At 39.6% G+C, this 12455-nt stretch overlaps 1 pseudogene; it reads right to left on the bottom strand.

Annotated features, from left to right (window-relative positions):
• Positions 1–6905: 6905 nt before the first annotated feature.
• LOC118709218 overlaps positions 6906–12455 on the bottom strand; it is an 18834-nt pseudogene continuing 13284 nt past the window's right edge.

The raw sequence follows: 12455 nt of genomic DNA, 5'->3' as shown, positions 1-12455 counted from the left end.
GAATCTCTTGCATCAGGCCTCTAGTTTCCAATAATATAGGTCTGATGCATGAAATTCATGCATGGGTGTGGTCCCTAGGCCTGGATGGTGATCGATGCATGAGCATCTGGCATAGAACGGCAGGTCCAAGCTGACCTCTGGGCAGCACCTGGGCCTCCAAGCCCCCACATATTCCTCTCTACCTGAGACATTGGGCTCCAGCCCAGATCCCTCGGAGCCTGGGAGTTGAGGGATGGCCCCTCCCGCCGCCGCTGTCACTGGTCACCATCTGCAGGGTTATCGGCAGGGTGATTGGGCCCCTCTTGAACCCTCCTTAGCCTGGTGCCACCTGCACACCTGCTCCATCATCCCACCGCAGTCCCATTCTCGTAAGGGCCCATCAGGGCCAGCAGCACCTCTACTGCTGCCTGCTGCCAGCACAGCATTGCCGATGCCTGCCATGTTCCATGCTTCTGCCTGGTGGTCACTGCACTTCATAGTGAACAGTCAAACTCCCAGTAGAACTCCTGGTCAAGGGGACAAATTGCCTATTAAGCTTTTACTATATACGATATTAAATTTAACATTGACAATGACAAAGGCAAACTTTTTCAAATAACACATTTGATTTTAACAGGGGTAAGAGGAGAAAGGTATGTGGGGGAACATGTAATTAATTATCTTATCCTTGATTGTGCTTCCTTTTTCTTTACTCTGGCAAACTCTTTTTCACCCATCAAGATCCAGAAGAAATGTTCTGTCCACCAGGAAGCTTTCTGTAAATTTCCCAGGCAGAGATAGTCCCTTTCTACTGTCTGAGCACTCCATGCAAATCTCGATCAAAACACTTTAAATCGTATCCTAATGTATTTATTTTAATATACATGTCTCCCTAAGTTGTGAACTTCTTAAAAGAACTGCCTTATTAATTTTAATAATCATAATACTTTAATAGTCATACTAAAAATGCTTTTCTTATATCTTAATTTATTCATTATAATTTATAAACTAATTTATAAATTTAATTTATCCTTAAATCAAGCCAAGCTATTCAACCCACAGCAATATCTGCCCACACCCCTTCTTCTTCATACATCCCCTAATTCACCTCGTAGTGAGCATTCCCCTCATGAAATACCAACCAAACTTCCAATGAAATCACCTAGAAATAACTATCTTTGATAATGGAACAAGGAATTTCACCATGTACTTTGACTGCCTATATAAGTGCCCTAGGTTTATCTCCTTGTATATCTTACACATTATCTAACCCAGGCCAGCTTTGTCCCCTGCCCTTGCTATTCTGAAGGTTCTGTTGTAAGCTATCTCCTTACCTCTCCCCTTTGAATATTCTCCTGGTTCCAAATACAATGTTTGTTACATTGTTTGGCTGCTGACTCTTCTCAAAGCCAGTGGAATATGGGATTCCCTAAGAATATGATGAAATTGTGATTCATAAACTTAATGATTTAGAAGAATAGTGTCCTTTCTTCCGGCAGCTGCCAATCTGAGAATTGGTAAAGTCAGCTCTCTAATACTTCCAAACTAGGCTGTCAATTTGGCTCCACCTGTGACTTTGGTATTTCTTTATCATGGAGACAGGTGTCATGTGTGTAGTAAAAGGAATCAGAACTTTGCTTAACTGGTTGGAGATGTTGCCCTTCTATGAAACACCCCGTGGAATGCCCAGGGAGAGGCCCTGATCCTGTAGCCACCCTTTTTCTAAAGGTTGCTCTGTGAGCACCCCAGACCACTTGGCTTTGGAAAAAGTATGTTCCAGCCGTTGTAAAGGGTGGCCTCTAAAGGGGCCACAAAGTTCTTGTGAAAGGGATACAGTCAAAACTCTATCTTCAATTATCATTGAGATTGTAAAATCAAACCAGATTGCAAAGAATTACCATTGAGTAAGTGGGAGGGAGGGGGAGAAGTGTTAAACTTTCTTTGCTCTTGAGGAGGTAGTGACAAGGCACTTAATTTGATTCTTATTAATTTGATTCTTACAGAAAAAAGGAAATCTAATTGATATATATTTTTATATTGAAATCAGAGATTACACAGTTGTAGAAATTCAGTTCTTAGCTTCCTTTCCCAATTTCTACTTGTCAGGTCTACTTGGGATACTTTAGTGATAAAAAATGAGAATAGCCTGGAATGCTCCAACCCCTCACACTTTGCCTGAATAACATTTACCACTTCTTCCTTCCTTTCTCAGCTTGGCATCACCCCTACTCTGATTTTCCATGACAGACAGAGAAGTTCATTACTGTGTGTCCAGTTTGCATCACAGGGCCTGATCCACATGAATGGCAGCATGATACAGGCAAAAAAAAAAATCAATGTGGAGGTCAAGAACTAGCTCTGCCAATTATAGTGGGCTCATTTGAAAAAAAGAAAAGAGGCGGGAGGAAGACAATAGTATCTACTTATAGAGTTTTCTGAGAGCAAATAAGCTTATGTGTGTGAAAGTAATTTATAAACTGGAATGCCTTAAAAGATTTGAAACTCTAACTGCATTTACCCTTTTCCCTACATATTTTGCTATGAGGGTTGAAATATAATGCAACATCTCTCGCATGTGGGCCAAAATGATCTGGAAAGCAGGTTGGAGAGAGCCTGCCAACCATAGTCTCTGCTAAATGCAATTCTGCAGTGAACTGCATATAATCAATGCCTGATATGCAGAGAACCCCTCTGGGTAATTTCAGCAGCCCAGCTCAGAGGTTCCTGGAAATCAGAAGTGGAGAAAATACAGGATAAAGATAGTTTCACGCCTCTCATCACCTATGACTATGTCCACAGTCAGGTTCAACTGAGTTTTGAGACTTGCAATCAGTGGGAGAGCTCTGATGTTCTATTCAAATGTCCATTGTTTCAATAGCTTTGTCAAATGATTGGATTAAGTTGAAGATGAAGTTAAGTATATTATTTTGCCTTCCCAGGGAGCAGTTTCTGGCAGTCGAAAGGGTGAAAGATGCATACAGAAATTTTGCTCACTGGCCTCTTAATTCAGCATAACATTTTGAATAAGCTAAGATGAAGGGTGGACTAAAGTAAAGGAGAAGAAAATTAGTCAACCAGGAAAGATTGAATTTGTTCATCATACCAAGGTGAGTGTTAATATTTTGATAAGGTGATGATCCCATTACAATTATCACTGTTTATGAAGTAGAACTGAGTTGTGGAACAGAGCTTAGTATGAGGGCAGCCAAAGAAAGAAAACCAAGCCAAATTTCTCACTCAAATTTGCTATCGGTTTTCTAAGTGACCCTAACAACCTGTTTAACCTCTTGTGCTCCAATATTCTTATCTGAGAGCTGTAAGGTCAACATGACCAAATCTAGTAGAGTCAACTATTGAATCTTAAGGATCATGAATTAAGTTCCCCAAGTGTAGTTGACATAGGTGTCTTTGTGATTCTTTGTTACAAGGAATAGATACGTAGCCTCACCTTCATAAAATATTTGTGTTATAAGAAAAGACAAGAACTTTTATAGGCAGCTGAGAGAAGAAAAAGGAAATCAGGCCACATGAGAATAAGAACTGGAACTGGGAAGTCCAGGAATGAGGCAACTTTTCTGTTTCTCTTGGGCAGCATGGGCGTTGGCATCTTGGTCTATATCTCTGTCTCTTTTTTATTTTGATTGGCTTACTCTGGTTGCATATGGTCTGACATCGCATCTTAGGCAATCTATTATCACTACTTTCTAGCATCTAGGAAAATATACTCAAGCACCTACACTTGGATCTAATCAGCTGTGGTCATTAAATTTGGGGTCATGTGATAGAAGAGGACAGTAGGGCTCTGTGTAGAGGCAGAATTCTCAAAGAGGGGATGGAGGCAGATGTACAAGTAGCAAAATTTATTCTCTGAGAGCATATTGGGGCTTATGAAGGGTGCTAATGATATGGAAGGAGGTACAGATTGAGGAGAAGCATGAGAGAAATGGTCTTCTTTATTCACAAACCAGGCCAATAAAGCAGAAAATTAGGGTAGACCAAAGTGTGATCATCTCTCTTTTCTCATGTGTGCTTTCACAAGGAAATGGTGATTTCAGTCTTCTGTGAGTCACCAAGGGAAAGGAAACTCTGCAAGTGGGCCTCTAATTGTGGTTTAGAAGAAATGCCTTATAAAAAGTCCGTGTTTAATTTTCCCCTTACCAGCCAGAATACTCAGCAGATTAGCACCAGTAACCAAAATATTAATATACTCCTAGATTTTAAGTGCCCTTTAACTGCCCTGCACATTGTCTCTGCTTGACCTCTGCCAGGTATTTTGATTGATTCAAGACAAAAGTATAAAGAAAGGCCCCATACAGTGACACTCTCACCTTCTTTCCCACACTGACCTCCATCTTTCACCATGGAGAGCCTTCGCTACAAGGAGTGTTCCTTCTCCAAAACAATCCATATTCTGCCTCCAAATGGGTCATGGGAAACACAAATGTGTAGCTCACTCTTGGAAGAAAAGCTTGGGGGAAAAAGTAAGCAAGCCCTGAGAACAACATCTCAGGTTCCCAGAGCACCAGAGGAGTGGGGAGGGGAGGTTTAGTGTGGGGGAACACCCTCCCTCTGGGCTCTGCAGACTCCTCACACCCTATGGGAGAGGCTGACCTACAAAGTGCCAAGTCCAATGTAGGGACATTAGCTGCCAAGGTCTAAGAGCAGATTTGGCTGGATGTTAGGAATTACCTAGGGACTCTTTGACTGAGGTGGGGCCTTTTATAATGGGAATAGAGCTATGATTTCAAACTCACAGCAAGGCAAAAACTGGCATGTGTCCGTGTCATTGGCCATATGGGGCTGGGAGTCTGGTTTTTCTGTCATGTGCTGTCAAGGAAGAGAAGGATAATTCTATAAAATCATTAAAACTCCTAAAGAGTATTTCCTACATGGAGGGCAGCTATTATCTAATAAAACCTCAAAGATGTGCTATCAAATTCACCAACCTTTTTTCCTATATCTTTTTCCTCTTTCTGCTTCCCTTCATTATCCTATCCCTGTTAAGAGCATAATGGTTCTCCCAATAAGGTTGTCTCCATATTTCTTTGGTTTCTCTCTTTCCCAAACTCTAATACTGAATGCTGTCACCAAGTCCCCTGGACTGTTCCTCTCTATTATATCAAGTGCCTCCTCTTTTCCCTTTTTGTGTTGCAGAGATGTAGTTCTGACCGTATTACTTCCTGTCTAGACCATTACAATAAATTCCAGTCAATTTTCTGCTTGAATCCAATTTAAACAATAACAATACTTCTGTCTTAATCTTCTCAAAATAAAATCTACTCATATCACTTCCCTTCTTAAAAAGCTTCAGTTAGTGACAGAAGATTTGAGTTTGGGTTGTGGGCACATGATGCAAATACAGATCTTGTGACATAGAAACTCACACTTGAAACCTGTATGTTCATGTTGACCAATGTCACCAAAATAAATTTAATAAATAAATAAAAAAATAAATAAGGAAGCTTCAATGGTTTCCCATTGACCAAGAATGCACCTAAACCCCTTAATCTGCTATTCAAATCTACCACAACATAGCTCCAGCCAAGCTCTCAATGGCATTTGTTTGTTTGTTTTGTTATAAAAATAACTCCAGATAACTGTAGAAAACCTGTGGGAAAAATATGAAAAATTATATAAATCAATCTTAATTTCACAACTCAAAGATATTTTGGTCTATCTACATATGTTCATATTTACAAAAGTGGCATATGTAGATAAAGTTCTTATTTGTTTTTGCATTTGATGGTATATCAGTAGCATTTTTCCATACTTGAAAAAAAATTTTAATTATTTTTAACTAGAGACCCAGTGCAAGAATTGGTGCACCAGTGGGGTCCCTCAGCCTGGCCTATGGGATTAAGCCAAAACCAGCTCTCTGACATCCCCCAAGGGATTCTGGCTTAGGATAGGACACAGTACAGGCTGAGGGACCCCACTGGTGCATAAATCAGTACTGGGGAGGGACACAGGAGTTTGGCCAGCCAGGGAGGGACTGGGGGAAGGATCCAGGGAATGTCTAGCCTGTCTTGCTCAGTCCCCATCAGCCAAACTCCAGTAAGCTAACCAATCAGTTGGAGTGCCTTCCCTTTGGTGGTCAGTGTATGTCATAGCAAACAATTGAGCAGCCTTAGCATATCATTAGCATTTTATGCTTTGATTGGTTAATGGCCAACTGGCCAACCAGACACTTAGCATATTATGCTTTTATTATATAGGATACTATTTGCTCCAATGACTCAAAAATATAAATTATCTGTTCTTATTATGTAATTAATCTGCATTCATTATAAAATATATGTAAAATATAGACAAGCATAAAGAAATAAACAAAGTTATTACATACTTACATAACATAGAACTAATAATTGTGGATCTTTTAGTATATATAGTTACTGCTTATTTTATTTAATTTTATCATGACATTTATCTGAGGTTATCTTTCTCTAGGGATTTGGAAGGTTTACAACATGTTTTCTTCCTAGCAATGGTAAAGAGATTAACTTCTATTATAAAATATTGTAAACTACTTTTTCTATTTATTAATATCAACAATGAAAGTATTCCTTTATTTTCACAGTGTATGTGGGCATATTTTTTTTATTCTTTTATTTCTTCATTGGTTCCCCTATTTTTGTGTATAAAATCTGAATTTTTATACCAAATTATTATTATTTTTTCTTATAATGAATATTTTGATTTAAAGATTTTTTGAAAACCAAAATGTTTTATCAACCAAGTTGAAATTATTGACATTCCAATAATTTTATTGCTCAATACCAAATTTTGTTTTTAAATTATGACTTGAGTTCATTATTTTGTTTTAACTGTCACTTGTCTTCTTAGGATGTGGGTTCAAGTAATTTTTTTTAAGAGGGTACGGTGATGACATATTCTCCTAGCACCTGAAAATCTGACATATCTTTACCTCATCCAAACACATCAATGACAATTTTGCTGAATATATATTTTTGGGGGGAGAGGATCGGTAGATTTATTGCAGAAGATATATGAAAACTATCACCATTGAAAGGGCCGGTAATAAAGCTCTGGGCTTGGGCTTGAATTCCACAGTCTTTAAGGGAAGAGAATCTGACTAAGAACAGGATATTAGTTGAGGGATTGTGTTGAATGAAAAAAAAAATGAAGGGATGATCAGCCACAAAATTTTCCTCTGATATAAGCATGCAGAAAGTGACGATGCCAGCTGTGGCAGCTGCCACCTCTGCGCCCTCCTCATTCACTTTCACAAAAGACTTGTGGACAACTTTTGGTATAAAAAGATCTTTGGCTCTTGACATGCAAGACAGATTAGCCTTACTATTAAAGAGGTCCTCTATACCCAAGCTGGCCAGGTGAGAGATGAAGTTGTAGCTCTCTTCCAGCTTAAACCTGGGCAGGTGGATATTGACTTCATGGAACTCAGATTCTCAAGTTTGACCCAATCATGCAAATTTTCCAAAATCAATTTTTCTCCCATATTCTTCAGCAGGATGTCATCTGGCAGAATGATGCTGGTCATCCTTCTGCCAGATGGCTACAGCACTCAGTGTAGCCATATGAAAATTTGTTCTTCTGATACATCATTTTCTTATTCATTCTAAAAGTTGTATCAGTTGTGTCCTTTTTACTGAATTTCTCCTGCCAGTTTTTTTTTTGAAAGAGATGGCATTAACTAGCACAATTTTAGTCATATTATCAACCACTAGAGGTCCAGTGCACAAAATTCATGCAATGAGGTGGTTCCCTCAGCCTAGCCTGCACCCTGCTGGCCTGAACTAGCAGTCAGACATCCCTCTCACAACCTGGGACTGCTGGCTTCTAACCACTTGCCTGCCTAGCTGCCCGATTGCCCCTAACCACTCTCCTGCCAGCCTGGTTGCCCCTTAACTGCCCCCTTGCCAGCCTGGTCACCCCCTAACTGCTCCTCTGCTGGCCTGGTCTCCCCTAACTGTACACTGCCAGCCTGGTCACCCCCTGACTGTCCAGGAAAGAAGTCGGACATCCAGAAGATGTCTGCTCAACCCAGACTAATTAGTATATTACTCTTTTATTAGAATAGACTAATGGCCTGGTGCATGAAATTTGTGCATGGAGGTGGAGTTCCCTCAGCCCAGCCTGTAGCCTCTCCAATCAAGGACATCCCTATTGCAATCTGTGATTGCTGGCTCTTAAAAACTCACCTGCCTGCCTTCCTGATTATCCCTAACTTCCCTCCCCTGCCAGCCTGATCTCGCCCCCAACTGCTTCCTCCTGTTGGCCTTCCTCCTGATTTCCCCCCAAATGACCCTCCCCTGCTGACCTGATCTTGCCCCCCAACTTCCTTCCCATGCCAGCCTGATTACTCCTAAGTGCCTTTCCCTGCCAGCCTGATTTCACCCCCAACTTCCCTCCTCTACTGGCCAATTTGGTTATGATTAGTCAGTTTCTATGCCAGTCAGTGTCAAAAGCTCCACCTCCTAAGCAGCCATTGGCTCCTCACAGTTGACCCAGGTTTGGTTCTGATTGGCCAGTTTCTATGGCAATCAGCATCAAAAGCTCTGCCTCCTAGGCAGCCATTGGCTCTTAACACCACCCAGATTTCATTCTGATTGGTTGATTTCTATGCCAGTCAGCATCTCTGGGCCAATCAATGGGGCCTGGTTAGAAAGGTGGGGCTTATCAACAGTCCTGGTGGAGGCTTGGAGAGAAATGGAGGCATGGCTACTGGCAGGGTCCAGAAAGAGAGACACAAGCACTAATCAACAGCTGCCACACAGGCTATGGATCAGATCCTGCTTCTCTATTCAGGCCTCTCTCTGTGCTTGATTCATAGCCCCCTCAGCAGTCAGTGCTGGGTCACCACAGCAACCCAACGCTGACTACAGGACTGACCTCTGGTTGGTTGAGCCTCTGGAAGTGATGGACCCAGGGTTTTTATATATTAGGACTAGAGGCCCAGTGTATGAAATTTGTGCACTGGGGGGTGGTCCCTCAGCCAAGCCTGCCTCCTCTTACAGTCTGGGAGCCCACAGGGGATGTCCTACTGACAGCTTAAGCCTCCCTCTCCTGGGAGGTGACTGGGATAATCAGAGGAAGGTGCCACCCCCATCACCCTGCTGCTGCTGCCACTGCTGGCCACTGCAGCTTCCAAGGTGTTTTCATCAACATGGACTCCAGTCCCTTCACCATGAAAAAAGGATAACTTTAGGCATTTTCAAGATGACTCTTTCATATGATATGACATTTTTTCTTTCTGTTTTATCCTCACATGAGGATATAATCCATTGATTTTTAGAGAGTGTGGAAGAGAGGGAAAGACAGAGAGAAACATCATTGTGAGAGGGACACTTTGATTGGTTGCCTCCTGCATGAGCCCTGACCTGGGCCCTGGCCAATGAGGATCCTGCAACCCAAGTACATGCCTTTGATCAGAATTAAAAATCAGACCCTGCAGTCTGCAGACCAAGGCTCTATCCACTGAGCAAAACTGGCTAGGGCAGGATATGACATTTCTTAGCCCCTCCAACAGTGGACCTTCATTTTTTCCTCCAGCAGTGAGGTGGATAAACCCTAGATAATCTTCTTGGATTCTTATTACCCAAGTTACCAAGAACACTGCCAGTGGCATACAGGGAGTTTAGCCAATGAGCAGTCAGAAAAGATGTTTCCTCTGCAGCTCACGTGTAGAGGCGGGACTGCTGGTTCTCAGAGACTATAGGCCCCCCTGTCTCCACTCCAGGCCTGCTCAAGCTGCCTCAGCATCCATGGCTTACCTCACCCCACACACAGTCCCCTCCCAACCACTTGCATGTGCAGCCTCCTACTAAGTGGTTGTGATATTAAAACGTCCCATACAATTTGTATATTACCTCTTTATATATAGATACTGCATATCAGTACATGCATCATTTCTATTCCACACCATAAGCATGAGCTAAGTATTATTTTCCCTTTCTGTAGAATAGATATCTAAGACACAGACAAGATTATAACTTTAAGGTTATATAATTAGTGACTGAAATTAGGTTCACACCCAACTCTCTCTCCAATGTCTATGTGATTTTTCTGCCACATCACTCAGATTCAATTAAGTTTAGATGACCTCAATGGCATAAAACCTATAAAAGGAATACATTTAGGTTACATATGAAATAGCATCTCCCTGCCACCCTATTTGAACCTACTTTGTATCCTCTTTCTTTGCTCAAAAATTGGAAGTAGACTCCTATTATACTACTAAATTGATGGGTATAGTACTTCTAAAGACCCCTGGAAGACCTCTCTTTTCTTCTCCCAAATGTGACAATTATCTCATTAGGACAAATATGAAATAATTAGCCATATCACACCTTGGAAATCAAGAGAAATTTGGTCAAGATATAGTTTTTTCCTATGTCATAAGTATCATGTCATCCTAGAAACTAAACCCACACATATAATGATCCAAACTACTGAACTGGCTCTACTGTTTGTGGAGGCAGCAGGAAAATAATATGCAGCAGCTGTTGTTCACTGACAAGAAAAGTAGTTATTAAAAATGGTAAGGACATGGAAAAAAAATCCTTTAATGCATAAACTGGCAGCCCATGGGCCAAACCCAACCAGCTGTTGTGTTTAGTTTGAATTAAACAATGTTTTAAAACTATTGGAATTTGTGGCCAATATATAAAAGTTTGAACTTTTAAATAAAAATCTACATTTATAGTGTTTTGTTTTTGTTTTGTTTTGTTTTGTTTTTAATATGAAGGTCTCATCACACCAGACTCACATTCCTGCATGAAAACTATCTACTCAGGCTGATTAGCAGCATGGATAACTAATGCCTCCAACTGTGGACCAGTGAGTTTGGAATATACAATACATGTGGAGTAAATATAAAAAATATAGAAATTTAGAGCTGCAAAGGATCTTAGAAAAATTCAACCAGCTTCTAAACTTAAAATAAGAAAACTAGATCAGAAAGGTGATTATTATTGTAGCTGGTTACATAGAACAAGCAGCTAGGTATTCTGACTACTCAAGCCACCAGCTTGTTTATTGACAAATTTCATAATGCAATAAGAACCTCTGGTGAAATTATACTATTTGGTAATTAAAAAGTGAGGTGTATTTCAAAACACCTATCTGTTGCTTCCATGTTCCCTTGACCCCTTCCCTTTTCTTTATTTGCATTAGCACATTGCCTTATTGAATGAAAAATAAATTCTTTGAGAAAGGGATGCCAATTTATTTGAGTGACAATATGTCAACATAGCTCTGAAAATAGGATACTGTTCAAGGTCTAGCTTGTATAAACAAAACTGTTGGTCCTATATTAACCTTACTATAAATATACATTATTTTGTTCATTTATTCAACAAATATTTATTGAGCATCTACCATGTTCAAGGACTGTATTGGGCATTCACTGGGGATAAACAGAATAAATAAGGCAAATAAGATCTCTGACTTCATAGTTATAAATTAGTAGTACCATCTGTAACAGAATCTCTAACAGTTAATAATCCAAATATGTGTTTCTCCAAATTTAAAGGCAGAACTTATTTATAGTAGTTCATAAAGAGAGTATATATAACACACAGAATCCATGACTTTTTAAGTTCAGTATTATTAGTGGCAAATTAGAATCATAAACTCAAATAAAGGTAATGAATGGCAATGGTAATGAATAAAGGTAATTAATGGCAAAACAAGTTATCTGGAACTGGGTAAAAACATTAACTTTTAATAATTCATATTTATAACCAATAATTTGATTCTTTGCTTGAAGCTGAATTTTAAGGTATACCTATGATGCAAGAATGCATTAGACAAAAATGTTTCCAATTACTCAAGTCACAGAATAATTATCTTCTAAATATGCATGTTGAATCAGAGATGTCACTGCAGCTGGTTGCAGATGTAGCAAGAATTAACTATTTTTCTCTTTATTTCTCAAGGAACAATCATCTCTCTACAAAATTTAGTCCAATAAATATGTATTGAGCAATAACTATGAATCAGGCATTATATTTATCACTGGGAGGATAGAAAGATGACTCTACCATATTTACTGTTTCATATTAAACATTAGAGATGGAGATTGATGGAAATAGAAAAGAGGTAATGCTTAGTTAGCTACTTGTTATTTTATAATTTTGTTTCATAAAAGAGAAAGTACATGTTATAGGTATTCAGAAATTGAAAGAAACAAATGAGTTAGAGGATACCAGGCACACTTCAAGGGGACAATGAGTCTTGAGAATTAGGTAGGAACTACAGAGTCAAAAAAGAGGAGGAAATCTCAGGGCACTGCAAGATTGAAACCTCAATGAGAGTGGATAACCAAATTATTTTTATTTTAAAAATTAAACCCAAATTAGATCCCCAAAGGGAAATGAAGGCTGGCTAGAATATTAATTTTTGTTTTTTAAAGGTGAAAAAGAGGTTATTGTGATTTGTTATTGTGAAGAAGCAGCTAAAGAAAATTTTTAAAAGGGAGAAGGGAATTTCTATGA

Source organism: Pipistrellus kuhlii, unplaced genomic scaffold, assembly GCF_014108245.1.
Source record: "Pipistrellus kuhlii isolate mPipKuh1 unplaced genomic scaffold, mPipKuh1.p scaffold_m20_p_1, whole genome shotgun sequence".
NCBI lineage: Eukaryota > Metazoa > Chordata > Mammalia > Chiroptera > Vespertilionidae > Pipistrellus > Pipistrellus kuhlii.
Note: the sequence above shows the minus strand (reverse complement) of the source record. Positions and strands in the feature narration are given on the sequence as shown.